Raw genomic sequence first — 18,424 nt, forward strand, 5'->3', positions numbered from 1 at the left:
ACAGATCTATGTTTTGCAGAACAGTAAATCCACATTTTCATGTAAGGTTTATTTCATAAGAGCAGCAGGTCTTGGTCTTTGACATTTTATTACCCCATGCTTTTCAAACTAACATTTAGTTGGACTTAGTAAATATTGTTTATTATTTTTAGTCATTCACAACATACATGAATCTGTGTTCTTATGGAGGCAATAATGCATTCATCGTAAATGATACAGAGCTTTGAGCATATTTTAACAGAAATAACCACAGTATACAGTCATTTAAAAACACATTTGCAAAATACTGTTTTGCAACCAAAATGAAATGCTAATGCTGAATTTAGACACAATATTTCAGATATGACAGATTCCACTTTTTTTTCTCAGTTTCTAACATTATTGTTACGAGTTGTCATGTGTAGCTGAGTGCTTGGTGATTCTGAATCCTTGTGATGATGCATTCAATTTCTGCAATGAGCTTTGCACTTAGAGAAGTTGAGTAACAGAGTTGAGTGTTGGTTTCTTGATTCCTTTTATGTTCTTTAAGTACTGGAAAGGATCAGATGTTCAATAAATTTAGGGTCTCAGTAGATGTGGTGCAGGGTGGGTTTTAAAATTTGGAGGGGGGAATGCATATTCAGAGAGAGTGAGAGAGAAAGACAGAGAGGCTTCACTTTCTGTGAGAAACACTTGGGGAGGAGAGAGAAAGGGGAGGGTTTCCCCCACTAATCCAGAATCTAATTTGCTGCTGGAGGCTTAATCATGTCATTGCGTCTCCGGTAATTGTTACCAGCCATTTGGATGATTTTACTTCATTTTCTAAAGCAGGCAAGGACAATTTGGAATAAGGCTTACCTCCCTGGAGCTGGTCACAGTTTTACCTCATGGAATGCCTTAGTTCATATTCTGCTTTACTCTGTGGGCCTTTTGGGGTCAGGTCTACCAGCTGCTGAGCACAAACTGCACTTTACAAATCTAGGTCCTGCTAACCAAACTTAGATTACAGTAACACACACTTTACAGTACACAACAATTGTAGCAGGGCCAGCATGTTTCTGGCTGTCTCAACACAATGCAGTAATGTTTTGCTGCTTTGCACATGAGGTAGTTTGATGAGTCTTTTGGTGTGCCATTTTTCCATATTTTTTTTTTCTGATGTTACCAATTAAATAATAAGTTTTACTTTCTCTGCTAAATAATATCTGGGATTAACAAAACTATTCCTACTTTCAGTTCGTATAAGTACAAAGGCAGAACTAATTTTTGTGTATCTGTTTATATATCTGTTTATAATATATCAAGTGAATGTATATTTTAAAGGAATTGCACATTTGGAATTATTTTAAATAACCAGTGGACATTTGCTGCTGGCTCTGCCAAAGACAGGAGCAGGAATACTTCTCTGGCTGTTTAAATAAAGACAAGTCTAGGTCCAGAAGTCCTTAATAGGGCAGTTTTGGAAGCTTGCCTCCTGTCTCCAATCCCCAAAAGTTGTATTTTGATTTTAGTATTCATAACCAGCCATTGATTTTTCCAACCTAATTTCCTCCCTGATGTATTTAATATCAAGCCAGATCTGCCATCTATCTACAAATCACCCTGGCTTTACAAGCCAGCTCTGCCATCCATCTACAAATCATAATGGCTGTAGTCAGGAAATTAGAAGTAGGCTTAATTTTTTTTGAAAGTAAAGGATTCTTAAACCACTTACTTCAGCCCTCTCTCATGACTCAGCTTGTGTTTCTATTTGTTGCAGCTCCTGGCTCGTGGACTTCATCAAGTTATAATATACAGCATATTGTAGCTGATTCAAATTCTGGCAATAAGAATGGTTGGTTGCATTTATTCTTTTTAAAGAAAGAGTCTTCCTTTTTGGGTAATAATTCTAGAAATATGCATTTTAATGACAAGGCAGTCAAAATCAATTGCATTAGAAGAAAGAAACATACAGTGTAACAACAGTACCTCTTTAATAAAGAACAGGAAACTATTTAAAATTAATTACTTATAATTAATGACTGTAATTATGTCCTGAGTTTCCTTGATATGATAAACTGTATAATCAAAACCTTTTTCTTTGTAAAAGTCCTTTCAGAATATATTACCAGAAGTAAAACTGAAGTTATAGTAAGAATAAAAATGTTGAAGTTCAATGATCTTAATTTCTGACAGATTTTGAAGATTATTCTAAAGCATCACGATTGTTCCAGTTAAGCATATGCCAAAGCCATGGCTCCCAGTGGGTTCCAGTCACAGAGGGATAATCCATCACCTTTGTCTTTGCTGCTGAGAGCAGAAATTTATGAAAATCAGCATTTGGGAGCTTACAGGGACCAGGGACTCACTGTGCCCTGGAATTCAATAGCAAATTTCAGATGCTCTCTTGATATTGATTAATGTTTAAGATCACCCTATAATTATGTTGTTACTATTATGTATTAAGCTTATAATACTTAATGTAGAATATTCATCAGCATAATATATACAATCTCATGTACTCATGCTTTGGTTTCATATGACAGTATATTTTTATGCTACTTTGGGGGTGGAAAGACCAGAGAACTACTTTTAGAAGAGGTAGGTATGCACCCAGATGGGTTTTCTAAAGCATCTGAAAAACGGCAAAGTCTTACCTTTGAACTGTGGAAATTTTTCTAGATTTGAAACTCTTGTTGGGGCTATCTTCACCAGTTTTTAATTGCATAGGGCAGTATTTCCTAAGGGACAGAGTCTGTTTATGTGTTTCTGATGTTATTGCTAGAAGAGGCACTTTCCCCTACAAATAGCTCATCTGTGCCCTCCCCAGCAGGGTGCTCTGCAGGGTTCACTCATTGAACTGAACCCATTGAAACTCCCAAGTACAGAGCTATACATTGTCAAAGAGAATTACCTTGAGCTTCTGCACATAGATTAAAAAATAGAGGTCTAAGTTGTAGAATTCTTATCTTAAGAAAAAAAAATCCACCCTCTAAATGAAACATCATGAAAATCTCAGTGTCTGAAAAACTGTGTCTGAGGTGGTAAGGGTCAAGAAAGGCCCTTTCTTGACCACCTGAAAACAGCTGAGCATTATTGAGCAGACAGTGGATCTATGCACCTGGAGCACATGAGCATCAATACCAGCAGTATCAGTAATGTCTGTCTGTGGTGCAAATCACCTGTAGGAGGCAGGGTTTTTGTTTGGTTTTTTGGGGGTATGCTGTTGTCCTTCCAGTATTTTTCCTGAAAGACTAGATGGTCTTGCCCTTTCTTTTATGAGATCATTGCATAGTTTTGCTTGTACTTATTGCTTGTACGTATAACTTTTATACTCCTTATAAACTAATGGTGTCCTACAGAGATATTTACAAAAATGACTCAGTTTAGTTGTATTTTGAACAGATTTCTTGTAATGTATCATTTATAGGGAAAGGAGAATTCATCTGATAGAAAAAGAAAGCTGATGCTCTACAAAATGTGCTTTGCTGCCAAACCCTTCTTGCATATGGGCTGGTTCTGTGTTTTGACAGTGTGTGATGGGAATACCAGATGTCAACTAATCAATGTATACAGCACTCAAAAATGTTTATTTACCATAAGTTAATAATTTTTTTTTCCTGTGAGCTGCTGGAATGAGCTGTTCAACAGCTCCATTTAGTTATTGCTGGGTCTGCATCCTGAACTGAAAGGGAAGAGATCCTACTGGAAACAGAAACCTTGTATCTCTTCTCCATGAGAACATCAAGTCTTGGGGAATTAGAGAAGGGTGTTGAAAAAGCACCAAGGGAAAGTTTAAAATGTTGTTATAAATCACTAGATAAAAATTCAGCCATGTACAACACCTCAGGATTTATAGATCAGAAATATAAATTTCAAGTAAGTTAAAATTTTGCTATATAGGTAACAGAACTGTGGACTTCAAATCACTTGGCTCTACACCAAAAAGTTTGGAGATTTTAAATATTTATCAAGATGTACCTTTTAACCTTCACTCCCACTGCAAAGCAGTCTAAACGCTGTCCAAATCATTAAATTAATCCTTAGTGGCCTCTTCAAAATCAAAATTTCATTTCTTTAGCATGCAAATGATACTATTAATGCTTGAAAACATACAGTACAAAACAGCTCTCCTCCACCTGCCTATTTTGGTCTTGTCTGAAATCTTCAGCACTGGTAAACTATAGACACAGGACATAAAATGTAATTTTAAATTAATTATTGCGGTTAGGTGGCAAGAACTAGCTGTATTTGTAGGATAAAAAGATTAGTCTTTTTATCTGCTTTATGCTGCTGAAAAGCATATGTGGACATTGTAAACTGAATGCTGTAGGAGGAAAATGTGTATTGCTATCAAAGATTTTACTATTTCTTCGATTCTGTAATAAGTTTTGGGATTGCCTCTTCTAACTCAGTTCAGGAGGGTCAGTTACAGAACAGGGCTGCTGAGTTCTTCCCTTGCCTGGAAAACTTGGTGCCAGGGGAACCCTGGGGCCACCCTGGCTCCAGCTCAAGTGCCCTGGTTCACCTCCTGAGCATCCTTGGGTTTTCAGTAGCAGCTGCTTGGTGAGAGGGACTTGTAGGCTCCCCATCAAATACCTGGTTCCCATGGCTGTGTTGAACTGGATTTTGTAACCTCTCTGTGAGTGCATCTTCTTGAGGTGCCCCATGCTGGGCGAGCTGAGGCCTGTGCACAGCTCTGCTGAGGCTGCAGCTCCCTGAGCAGCCACAGCCTGGTGCTGCTGGGGCCTGGCTCGTGCTCCCCGCCCAGCCTGCACCTCCAACCCTGGGTGCCCAGCCTGCGTGTGGCGTTAGTGAAAGGTGGGGAAAGGGGTGAAGGTGCCTGCCACCTTCCTCTCCAGGCCTGGGAGGTCACTTGAGGCTGAGCCTGGAGCACAGCCAAACCCAGCAGCCAGAAACGTGAAAGTCTGGGCTGCTGGCATGACCTGGAAGGGGAGCTGAGCAGTCCTGGCACCTGCTGCTGCCCTTCTGGATGCCAAAACAGGCAAGTGGACATCATCATATTATGGCTTTTTCCCCTGGCTCTTGCCTTAGTTTCAGGAGCCATGGGTGGCTGAGGGATGGCATTGGGCAGGAGAAGTGCTCTGCCCACAGTTACCCGCAGGGAGATGTCAGCAAGGGACTGCAGCTTCTGAGGGTGTGCATGGGGGTCTGGGCAGCCTGCTGGAGTGAGGGGGAATGCCTGAGAGCAGCCCAGAGACATCAAACCCCAGCAGACAAACCTCTTCTGCAGTCTGCTGGAGTGAGGGGAATGCCTGAGAGCAGCCCAGAGACATCAAACCCCAGCAGACAAACCTCTTCTGCTTCTGAGCCCATGGGCCCTGATCACTTCACCTTTCTCTGCTCAGACCATCCACTTGGGCTTTTCTCCATTTGGAGATAGATTTTAAAAACATCTTCCTGTGCTGAGTTTAGAAACTTTTTGATCATCTGCTGTAAAGTTAGAAGGTTTAGGCAGGTCTAATTGAAACCTGAGGCCAAGCTGGGGTCCTGTCACAAACTATCAGGTCCTTAAGTTTTCATGTGGTTCAAATGAGTAAAGATGCTGATGTGAATAATTGAATGATGTGTAGAGAAAGACTAATGCTGAGTAACCTGAAAGACATCTCTTATTAAATGGGTTCCTGTTCTGGTTTTGAGACAGGTTCCTTATTTGGGAAAGCTTTAGTTCAAGTCTAGTGGTCAGTCTTTTGCTGCTTATATGGAAAGAGAACGGCCTCATGGACTTGTTGTAAAACTAAATGAAATTTCTTTAATTGCTTCAGGAAGAGTTGGAGTTGAAGGTTCAACACTTTATGATTTTAGGGAATTACCCTTTACTTTAAAATCAGAAATTTTTGCGCTGTATTTTTGCATGCCAACTTTCCTTCAAAAATTTACAATGCTTTCAAGGTAAGGTGAACTAGAGTAGTGTTGAAAACTGAACAAGGACATCCAAACAAGTGCTTGTTATGGTTGATTGCTTCCTTTGTTCCACATTATGGGAGCAATATCTTGACATATTGAAAAATAATAATACTTCAAAATACTTAGCTAAATAATCAAAAGTGTTAATATTTCTTAATTTATTGATTTTGCTAACAATATATTTTTTTCTCTTCTGTCACAAAAGTAATACCAGCTCCTGTGGTAGCCTAGAGCACACTGAGCTGGGGAGGAGTAGAGAGGGGATGATTGGACAGGAAAATGATCTGTGCTCTCCAGCTCCTCACAGACCCAAGTCTGAGGTCACAGCTGATGCAATTGTGAGAATGTTTGTGATGGTTCTCTGCTCTCTATGCTGAAGTGATCTCAACACTGGGAAGAATTTTTTACTAAGTACTAACTTGCATATAATATGTTTGAGTAAGTGTTGAAGTGTTATGTTGGATAGAAAGGATTTTGATGATTGTTTTACCACATAAGTCCTTTATGAAGACCTGAAAAAAATTGTTCTTAGTTCTGTTCCCTAACAAAGTATTCTTAAACAAAAGCTAATTAGAGTGGTTTTGGTCTCAAATATGCACACACAGGTAAGGTCAATATTATTTGGGTAAGCATATCTGTCAATGAATGTACAGCATTGAGAAGGATGCAGATATCTGAGCTGAGCAATCTAACCAGTAAAACCATGTTCCTACTGGAAAGTAGGCATTTCTTGTTAATGGAAATTATTGAAATTACATTTCTGAATTTTTGACAAAATGAGAAAAGCAAACATCTGTTTGGTCACATTGTCTTTTAAAAATAGCTTTCTTTTATCCATATCCACAGATCAATAAAAGATACAGGAAAAGATAACAGCTATTGTATTTAGAGCAGGGAGGCTCCTTCAAACTCATCCTTTCCACAAAACAAGCAAGCAACATTTTTTTACATTTGTTATGTGTATGACATAATCTTTAAAATATATGTGGTAGCATATTAGCAAGTAATGCTATTTATTAATAAAAAACTTTGAAAATATTATAATATTTGGGTATGAGGAAAAAAGACTAATTTTGTTCAAAGATTTACATAAAAAAAATCCTCTTGTTGATGTTTGATTCCAGATTTAACATCATGTGTTGTAAGATACCTTTCAAAATCGGTGCTTGTCTGTATTCCTGGGTGTTGGGGATAAAAGAGGCACACTCTTCTCTGATATCTGGGAGTTACGGATTTTGCCCTGTAAGATCACACTGACTGCTCAGTTATATTTTTTTTTCTGAAGATGTAATGCTGTTTGCTAAGTTTCACAACTCTTTTTAACAACCACTCCAAACTCTTTGGGCCCCCACCTTGCACTCAGGCTGATCCCTGACCACAGAAGTTGAGCCACTGTGACTGCTGCCCTGTGACCCTGGCCTCGTGCTGGTGTTTCTTTACATTTTGATAATTTCAAGATTGTTTAACTCACGCACAACTTCCATCAGAAATGTCTAGGTAAGGAGCAGCACTGGATTTCTGTGAGGGTAAAAATCCACTCTGAGGTGGGAAAATGCACTCGGAATGCTGCTGCTCTGCTGAGGATTGGGTGGATGCAGAGCAGAATGGAGACTGTGTATGGATTGCACATAATGCCATAGAGGGCATGTGAGATGGACCATGGGTGAACTGAGGTTCCAGGCAAAACTACTGAGCTTTTAGATCATGCTGTTCCCTTCTTCTGCTCTGGGGACAAAGATTTCTGTAGAAGGAATTTAGGAAGATCGAGGGAAAACAAAGGAAAGGAATTATCTTTGATACTAATGGCTCCCAGCAAATCATTTCACTTGAAGTTACAACTGTTCGTTGGAAAGACCTACTTTTGGGAATCTTAAAGCTATTATCAGAGGAGCATCAGAATTTTTCTAGTTTTTTTCTGTAGCTAGTATGGAGATTAGGCATATTTACTCTATGATTAAATTTAAAGTTTTGAACTGGTTTGATATATAACCAATTTATAAATATCAACAATATGTCTATAGTTGATGAAAAAATACTAAATTCAAGCTAGTTTGAAAAGAATGCCATTTTCTTGTGGAAGTCAATGGAATGGAGCTTCTCTTTTAACTTCAGTTTTCTCTGTCTGCAGAGATATGTAAAAATTTCTAGAAAGAGAAACATGATGGTAAATTAAAAAAAAAGAATGGATAAAAACTTGCTGATGAGAATTTTGATCATTAAGGAGAATTTTTCTTAGTCAAGTTCTTGTTCTATCAAGTGTTGGCTTCGCTGTGTTTTATTGAATCATGGGGCAACCACCATATGTCCCTGAGTTTCATACCCTTTATATATCTAGAATAATCATCCTCCCACCTACTTGCCTAACAGTTTGCCAGAGATGCTCTGCTTTATGTAAATATAATACTTTGTATTATACTTCACATTTAATGTAAATAACGTAACTTGCTGTGTACTAACACATAGAGAGAGTCAGACTGACATTTTATAGCCTGGATAAATAACTCATACTAAGAACCCTACTAAAGGCAGCATCTGCTATCCATGTGAATAACTTCTGTACAACTTGGCCATTTTTCTAACACTTGTACAATAGAATGGCATATGTCAGAGTACCAGGAGCTCATATTAGTATTTTTTGAAAGAATATTATGATGAATATTGACTTGTAGATGTTTTCTGCTGAGCTAATACATAACAGATCACCATCTATGCATACCTACTAGTACTATAAACCACTAAGGATTTTTGGTTTAGATCTCTGTGTGTTGTTGTGGGGATCGGTGATTTTTGGCTTCAGAACCTGTCTCAGCCACAGGTTATTTTTTGAGATTGTTTTTCAGAAAAACAAAATGGGGTTTGTGCATTGTTTTCTCATTAGTGAAGTTGTTGGCATATTTATCTGAAGCTGAAAGTTTTAGTAATGTAGTCAATCAGCACTTATATGTTAATTACAGAGGTGTAGGAATGCTAAATTTGTTTATCCACAAATATAAAAGGATGAGACTGTATAATGGGCTGGTATATATATATATATATATATATATATATATATAAACACTGGTACAACAGCAAGACAGTCTTATAAATTAAGATCTCAATTTCAAAGTATTTAGAAATTAAATAGGTATTCTCTTTTATTTTTCCCTGAAAATAATTGTCACAGGCATCACAATGATTAGTGTTTTCATAAGAAAAATATTAATTACTTCAAAGAATGTGCTGGTTCCTTACTAGACCTTCCAATCATTCTTTCTAGTTTACACAGTCTATTACTCTAGAGGATGAAATCCAGAAGTCTGCACTCAGTATTTATGCAGTTTCAATTGAAATCAAATCCCCAGCAGCTTCAGTAGGACTTTTACCTAAAACAATTTCTGAATAAGCACTTCAGAATCTGGACCCTAGTGGAAATATGTAATCTGAATTTAAAAAGAATTGCTCTGAGTATACAAAAAACTATAAAGTTCAGCAGCTGAAGAAGAGAATTCACAGCATCCTAGGTTTTAAATTATTAATTCCTATGAATTTGTTATCCTCTACTTTCCTTCAAAACTTTTTATTGCAAAAGAAATTATCCTTGTTGGCATTGGGTTTCTGTCAGAGATGCTTGCAGTGCTCTTCCCCAGCAGGTGGGTCTGGTTACTCTTTGCTAACCCATCCCCTGCTCATGGCACACAGCCCCAGGGAACCCCAGGTCAGCTGGAGTTCCTTGAATTGGACAAAGGACTCGTCCAGGAATAAGGGCTTGTGCTTATGACTTGGCACAGAGCCAGGGCTCCTCTGTGCACCTCAGGTGAAGGCTCTGTTTGGATGCATTCAAACTTTAAATAGTAAACTTGAATAGTAAAAAATATGATATTATTGGACCATACACTAATGCTCCTGTATTTGTTGTTGCCTGCAATATTTCATGTCTATTTAAAGGTAGTATTCAATATTTGATCTTATCTAAGGCTAAGCAAGAAGGGAATTGCACAGTATGCACATTTCATCAGCCTTCTTTATCTTCCCTGGTTTCCATATTTTCAAGCAGCAGTGATTTGTCTAGAAAAATATTCCTTTGTGTGAATGACTTTTCCTACAGTAGTCTAAAATAAGACCAGATTAATATGAAATTTCCTAGCTTTTTTGAGTTTTTTGGCTCTGACAGTATTCAGTATTGGCAATACAGCCCTTGTCCAGCTAGGTGACAGACTTAATATGGGTGACACATTTATATAGAGCCCTATCTGGGTCACCAAGTTACTGATTTGATAATTTAATGGTATCCGAAGAATATCTTTCCTTTTTTTGCTGCCTTATGGGAGCATGTTCTCTCTCAGGATAATTGCCTCACGAAGGTCCAGCCTTTTCCCAAAGTTAGGGAAGAGAAATTCTCTAAGACAAATGAAGTTAGCAAATATCTCTGATTTATGTGGTATGTTGGTTTCGCTCTATAAATTTCTAGATATGTCAGTGTTGGAACAAGGGAGTAGTTCAGAGTATATTATGTAAATAAAAAAGATCAAGATCATCAAGGAAAACTTTATTTAATCAAACATTTTGGAAGAAACACTATTGAATATGGTAATGCTCTCATTTTCCTTTGTGTGCACTTTGTTTGCATTTCATGGACTTGGAGTACTGAATTCTGCATTCATATGAGCTGGAATGGGTGATAAAGTAGAGTAGTGAATACTATCAGTATTTAGCATTTGGAAAACAAAATATGTGTTTTGGTTCAAGTATAAGTGTGACTTGATGTATTTGTTTCCTACTTCTATAAGTGTAGCTCACCACATTCTTTTTTCAACAGAACTCATTGTCACAAGTTCTGAATCCCAAGTCCTAAAGACTTTGGTTTAACGGGTTCAGATTTTTTTGGTTTAGAGAAATAAGTCTTGCAAAAAGTTGTTTTACAGGAACCTAGTGGAATAATAAATGAAAAAATGGACACAATAGTAGGGTAAGCACAGCCTGTGTATATTTAAGAATTTGGGTCTAAACCTGTTACTGAAGATAACAAACTTCAAAGTGAGTGTGCTGGATTATCCAGGGAGCCATATGGTGCTAAAAACTTTGTTGCTTGGATCAGTCTACCACTCAGATGACAGACAAGTAAGAAAATGGAACTTGATCATTTGTGAAGTTAGTGAAAGGTCTGACACTGAGTTTGATCAGAAAATACAGGACCTTTGCTCCCTGATACTTTGCCTGATACTTTCTACAAAACCTCTGTATTTTGAAAAGTCTCATACTGAGACTTAATATCTTTGAAAATGTATATATATTTAGAGAAGTAAGAAATTATAAATATATGAGAAAATGGAAAGGAAACCCCCCACAAAATTAGAATAGTCTCTGAGGGCATGAGGGAAAGGCCTTTATTTCTAGCCAACTATTATGTTTTATCTTATGATGTTCTTAGTAGTTCTTTTAATCCCCTTGGTCTTTAATGGTATCAGTAATACAATATACAGTCATCCAATACACATTAGGAGGCTGTAAAAAAATAACTGCCTTCTTCAAACATTTTCTAATAAACTTAAATTTAGATCTCTTCTCCATTCCTTAGTACAAATAAAACAGGGGAAGATACGTTTTCAAAAAAAAGTAATTTTTCAAAATCAGTTGTTGAATTGAATTTCCTCTTTTCTATTGTCAGGTGATAAAATCAGAGTAGTCTGTGTGGGTTTCTCTTTCAGCAGCATAGGGAATCCTCCATAATGACCCCAGCAGTTAATGAGCAGTGATAGTTTCTTGTGCCATTCCTTCTGAACACCATTTTGTTCTGTACTGGAATCAGTTAAAAAAACCTTTGAAATACAGAAGTGAAGCACAAGAACTGGAAATGTACTGGTCATTTTTCATTAGCTATTTCTCTGCAGTATGGAATAGCATCACATGATGACCAGAAACTGCCTAAAGCCTGTCTGGTAGGCAATATGGGTGCTACAAAATCCAAGGAGTTAGTGTACTGAGGGAGAATTTGATCCAAAATGGGAAGGTATTGCATGAATTCTTAAAATCATACTTTTCTCTTTTTTTCTATAGGTAGGCTGGGGATATTTTTAAAATCCTCCCACCAACCTGCCAAATCACAGGATGGAGTTACTCAGTGTCTCCTTTCCATTGAATGTTTTGCCACATGCAAACTTTCCTCTTCTGTCTCAGTGTACTGTGTTTTGCTAGGCTTACTTGCAAAGGTAGGTATTTTGCTAACATGAATCTGCAAGGAAACTTAATCATATAAATGTCCCAGTTCAGAGTCACAGGTCTAATGTCTTTGTCTAAGGGTACATTTCTTATCATGGTGTGGTGTGATAATGATAGGAAGTGCTTTTTATTTTTTTATTCCCTGCAAATTCAGCTCAAAGAAAACTAACTTGTAAAGGTTCTAATTATAATGGATTTTTTTTCCTCCTCATTTTCTGTGGATTAGAACCAAACCGAATTATAATATCTCTGATTTCTTTTCTTTGCATTAGGAGTAGGGGAAAGTTAAATGTATCCAACAGCATTTTCTCTGTGGAAAGAAGCTACCACAGAGTGAATTGCAGCTGCAAATGTGTGGCACCAAAAGCCCTTTCATCCTGACTCACAGCTTCAGTGTCAATAGCTGTTATCCCTGGATTAGTAGTTTGCAGTTCATGTCAAAAAGCACCTAACATGTTGCTGGAACCATGAAATAGATCAAGTTATAATGAAGATTACCGCTGGTCTACAAAGTTTCTTAATCTGGCTATATTAATAATTGCTTTGAATCCAGGTGATTTTGTTAGAAGAAAACAGTCTCAGTGTAGATGTTTAAGGGGACAATGGAGGAGATGAGGCTGTTTGGGTATGACAGAGTACCAGTTTTAAAGCTTTGCCTACTTTGCTTACTTTGAAATGCCAGCAGATTGACTTAATTCTGAACTTGTTATTATTGGGTCTCTTTCTGCTGATTTCAATAATCTTACCTCGAAGTAATAAAAAACTCTCTCCAAAGCAAAACAGAAAAAGCCAATCAAAACCTGTAAAAGCAAGAATGCATGTTTTTTTTTTAAAGGTTAACTAGGAAGCTTTGGTATTTATTGAACAAAAATATAGGTAGGATATTTCATCATTGGTTTTTTTGGGGGGCTCAAAATTTTTTTCATAACTTTTCTGCTGAAGAACTGGGATGTAAAATTTCCTTGTTTAATGACTGGATAAATACTAGATAACTCTACTCATAATTTTATTTCATTGAAATTTTATTCTTATGTTCTTTTAGGACAATTTCAGATATCACTACTCGCTTTCATGAGGCTAAAATATTTCCTGGGTGATACTGCAGGCCACAGTGGTTTGATGTATTTCAGTTCCATTGCAATATTACAGGAACCCTCCTTGGGCTGTTCTACCCTGTACCCTCCAATCTTAAATGAAACTTTTCCAGCTCCACTAAAGACATAGAATTTAAATGAATCCTAGAAAACATTAAATAAGAGTTCATATTTTCCCCCATTAGTTTGTGTTGGATGAATAAGAGGTTCTGTATCTTGTATCAAGGCAGGCCTATCTGTATAATCCTGTAGTTTGATCTGAGCCCACAGCAAAGGGAAGCGGCACATGCTGGGCACTGTTTTATGCTCATGGTAATCTCACTGTGACACATTCACTTTAATCTGTCAATGACTCGTGTTTGACACAGACTTGAATTAATGTTACCAGAATTAAAAGAATAGGAAAAGCTTTTATTTTTAAAATAGACATGCAAAACAGGCAGAGTTGAATGCCTCTAGCCAAGACAGTATCTCAAAGAATGTTCTGTGAGATAGACCCAAAGATCAGGTGCTCTTGCCATGAAGGAGAGAAACTTTTTTTGGAAAAACTATATACATAAATCCAGAAAAACTAAACAAAAAAAGCCATTTATTCTCCTCCCTCTAGAATGAGATCTGCAGTAAAAGATGATTAGGTTTGCATGCAATGGCCATAACCAGACTGAGGCATGACGAATTAATGCAAAGGCAATTTCTGTAGCAATCACTAAACAAAGCAAAGATGCCACACAGACACAGCAGAGATGTGTCTTTTGTTTCAGAAAGAGAAGCCTGGTGCCTGACAAAGGGTCAAAAGAGTCTCATGCTTCTGCTGCTGTCGTGGTCTGGCCAAATTTGTGACATCTCCTTCTCTAAGGGATGATGTTGGAAGCCTTGTAGGTTTCAGATCTACTTCATATTAGTAAATGAGAGGGTCTGTGTTGATCCCACAGATGTTTAGATGGCTACTCTGGGCAGTATTCATAGGAGAGAGGGGGATTTACATGTGTCTCCCAGCCAGGGAACTCCTGGGAACTCATTTTTCCTTTTAACTAGATAAAACCAAGAACATGATGATACTATTTATCAGCATGTTATGGTTGTGCCCATAAAATTGACACAGGAAGCTGGCCTGCTTGGTCATCAGTTGAATGTTTACTGAGCTAAATCCTACACTGTTGACTTGTATTGGGACAAATGTCCAAGTGAAGCTAGGGCAAATTTCCCTTGGAGAGCAGGTTCTCAATTTTGTGTGTTTTGCTTTGGAGAAATATTGGTTGGTGGTATTTATGCAAGACTTATTTTGAGGTTTCATTAGAATCTGAAAAAAACCCCAAAAAATATATGTCCCCCAATTTTTACTAGAGAAAAAAAGATCTTTAACTTCCAGAAGCAAATTATCATTTTAATTCTCTTGCTTCCCTATTTTCTTGTCAAGGTTAAAAGAATGGAGTGTACTGGAGTCAGGAAAGCTCAGTGTCTGTTGGAGGTGAAGTCACCAGCATTGCATTTCTACACCAGTCACAACTGATAAGTTCAAAACCACATCAGGTGAGTTTATTGTACCCTTGACTTGAAATGTGAAAGTCAATGCATGTGCAATCACATATCCCTGTAAAACCTCTTCCTTGTCAAATCACATATCACTAATGAGTTTTTAACTGTGAGCTTGGCTATTTAAATTGTCAAATTTCTTCTGCATTCATATGGTACAAACAGATAGATAAAAATACCAATGTTATGGTCAGTTCTGCATTTTAGGTTAAAAAGTGCATATAATTTTCTTTTTTACTCAAAAAGTATTGCTAGCAAATCAAAATAGAAAACACAAGCAAACAGAAGAGGGAATATTTGAACAAGTACATGCAAAATAATTATTCAGCACTGCAAACTAGTCTTTTGCAAAGCTTTAAATAATATATGTACAGAGATTAGAAATCCCTGCAAGGAAGTTTTTAATTTTTTCCTGTATGCTTCTCTCCAATATTTTCTTTGAAGCTCACATGGCATATCTTTTAGCCTAATTCAAAATGATGTTTTTACATCAAAAACTGCAGCCAAGCCAATGCTTTTCCTTCAACTGGTTGTTCAAAGGGGAAAAAATCATTAAAATTTATTTTTTAAAAGCATTCTGCTTTGTGTTAGTCAACGTGTAATCTCTTTCTCTCTCTCTCCTTTTCTTCTCTCCTTTTATTTTCTCCTTTTCTTTTCTCCTTTTCTCTTCTCCTTTTCTCTTCTCCTGTTCTTTTCTGTCTTGTTTTAGAAATAAACACCTGTCCATACAATAAATAATTTTTAAAAGATATCTCTGTATTTCTTCAAATGTTGCATTCGTTGAAAATATTTTTGCTCTAAAACATGATAAAGAAACAGATCCTTTTCTTTAGGTAATGGATGGCCATAGTGGTTAAAAATCCAACAATTCTTCATTGGAAAGTACTAGTAAATGACACAAATTTTTGTGTTACAAAATTCTTTAGCTGAATTACAAAGTATGTGAAAGAAAGTGCAGAACGATCAGGGGTTAGAAACAAAACTAGGAAAACAAAGCTATAAAGACATACTATATTAAGCCCTGCGGCAGTGCACCTTATTTATACAACAGAGAATGTCTACAGAATAAGCAACCAGCACAACAGAGGTATGACTAATAGATAGGTATGAATCAGTGGATTTGTATTCTCCTCACACATCCTTCTTCCCAAAAGCAGAGAAAATGAAAGAAACCCCCTCCTGCGCTTTCTCACACATTCATCCTTTTCAAACCTGATGCTCACAGTTATGATAGTTAAATTTTAGCTTTGGGCAGCCCAGGGTACTAATCTTGCATGACCTGTTCCAAATGAAATCATGCCCTTATGACTCATTTGCTTTCCCTGTCTAATTTTTTTTTTCTCTTTGAGGATCCTGTATCCAAGGACTCTTTCTATCAAAATAATAATAATTTTGAAAAAACCTAGAATCTCTCTTGTTGCTATAGATTTAAATACGAAGAGGAAGAACATAGGTTTTGATATTGTGGAATCTGGATTACTTCTAGATCACAGTTTTCCAGCTTCAATTTAGTTGCATGGAAGGACATTTTCTTAATATCAGGTTTATAACTACCCCTGAGTGCCAATAAATGAATATCTAATTGCAGTGCTGTTAAAATCAATTGATAAATTTGTTTCTATGGTTCTTATAGGGAGGCAACTACTAAGAATAGAAAGTACCATCTCTGCCATGATAAATCACCCCCAGGAAAACCAGCTTATCCCAGCTCAGGGTGGCCACAAAACCAACATTCCAGTAAGTGGCTTTATCTCTGAGAATATCCCAGCTGTTTTATCACTAATTATTTATGTAAATTCAGATCTTCCGGGGTTTTTTTACAAATGTAGTGCTTATGGATTACTTGGAGGTACATGTATGGGTTTCAGCCTTTCACAATACCTCCTCACAAAAAAAAAATTGTTATTTTTTTGTTCTAGAAGATATATATCACTATAACTGGTTTGTGCCTTAAATGTGCTTTTCTGTGCAGCTGGGGTTTGAGAAGGATTCCAGTGATTCATTGGCCTTGTCCTGGGTCTTGTGCAATAGCACATTAACCTTGGTGGAATATGTGAAAAGAACAGGGTCTCGACCTTGCAAACGCTGCTGCATGTGCCAGGCTTCCCCTGCGGGACTCCCTGCAGCTCCCCTGGAAAATGCCTAACACCATATACGGGAGGATTGATTTTGCAGGGGGAATAATGTTAGGATACAAACCACACTCTGCTACTTATACTGCCTTTCCAATGTAATACAAAAGCCCTGCAATCTGCTTTCAGCTGTGATTGCAGTTAGCAGATGAATACAGGGGGCTTCTGTAAAGGATGTTGGTTTAACCCAAGCTCCTCATGCTTAGCTGTTCTTGTTTGCCTCTGTAATTAATGACAAAGTGTTTTTCTCATGTTTCTTATCTATGGTTGGGTAACTCCAGACACAAATGCCAGATCTGATGAACCTGAAAGGGAAAGTAGGTGGGAGCAAATTTTCCAAGAGCGTTATTCTAGTTGACAGGTCTGCCTCTTGTGACATTAATAATGCTTCACAAATGTTGATATAAATCAAGATAAAGCCAGAAGCAAACCATAGGCAGGATGGGGAGCCTTGGCTCTGCAGTTTTAGCATCCCCAGAGCTGATAGAAAGACTGCAGTTTTCAGCTGTGAATACCTTCCTTCTTATTCCAGAAGCTTGTACAATAATATAGGTTCTACATCTGCCTGTATATATGAATCAGGCATCCCCAGGGCCAAATCAGCAAACTTGATTGAACAGTGGATCCAAAATACAGTGGCTAAAAAAAAAAGGTCTTTTCATGCACTTTGGTGGGCTCAATCTCAGCATGTCCCTGAAATCTAATTCTCTGGCTACTTCTGTGACTTTGCAGGTCCACATTTCTGGAGCACTTTGGTATCAAAATACCAGCTTGGTACTCCAGTCCTTATGCAAGAAGGCATATCTTAAATTTACAGAAATAAGAAGGTAGCTGGCAATCTTTCAGAGTTTATGTGCAAAATAAGTTGGTTATAGGCCTTATGTTGCTTCTGGAAGTAAGAACAAATATTAGTTCCTCTTGGTGCTGCAGAGCTCCTCTCTAGCTTTTGTTTGTGGTGAAGTGCTCAGTCTGAGATTAGTAAAGAACAGGGCAATCTACAAAGTACACAGGAGAGGAATGAGCCTGGAGCCAAGGTAAGTGTTTGCAGTGCTGTGTTAGAGTTCCTGCCTAATAATGAGGTGCCTTTTGGAAGTGAAGGGCGTTACCTCTCCTGAATGTAGAATTCTGTTCCTAAAATATGTCTTTTAACACCTGCAGCTGCTGATTCTGCTTTTCTGCTGCTGTATGGTTAAGACAGCAAACACCAGAGGATAATATTTTGGCAGGAACTACTCTGTCTGCACTTTTTCTTCCATGGAAGATGCACGAAGGTCAAAAGATTTCAAGGGAGGTTTTGTGAACAAGAGAGCTGCATGTTCCGTAGTGGAAGGTGGATACCACAGCAGCATTTTAAGAAATTGGCATTGTTTTATTTTTCTGTGGGTCTTCTTGCAAAGCCTTGTCTTCCACTCATGTGTGGAGCTCTTTCTTGACAAAGAAAATTTTTAACTCTAAAGCCATTTGTCCATCTGGACAAGTAGTCGAACTCTGCTCACTTCACCTCCTGCCCAGCTTCTCTCTCTCCACTATCTCTTTCTGACTGGTCTCAGAGTCTTTTCTCACTTAAGCTCCTTTGCAAATGGA

General features: G+C 37.6%; 1 long non-coding RNA gene across 1 annotated transcript in view; it reads left to right on the forward strand.

The window, feature by feature from the left end:
• Positions 1 to 16,439, forward strand: part of LOC131086738 (uncharacterized) — a 99,593-nt gene extending 83,154 nt beyond the window's left edge. The window contains exons 2-4 of the long non-coding RNA XR_009114798.1: positions 11,920 to 12,071; positions 14,593 to 14,705; positions 16,342 to 16,439. This is a non-coding gene — a long non-coding RNA (uncharacterized LOC131086738). The remainder of the gene's footprint in view (positions 1 to 11,919; positions 12,072 to 14,592; positions 14,706 to 16,341) is intronic.
• Positions 16,440 to 18,424: the final 1,985 nt, after the last annotated feature.

The sequence above is a fragment of the Melospiza georgiana genome, chromosome 9, assembly GCF_028018845.1.
Source record: "Melospiza georgiana isolate bMelGeo1 chromosome 9, bMelGeo1.pri, whole genome shotgun sequence".
NCBI classification, from domain to species: Eukaryota; Metazoa; Chordata; class Aves; order Passeriformes; family Passerellidae; genus Melospiza; species Melospiza georgiana.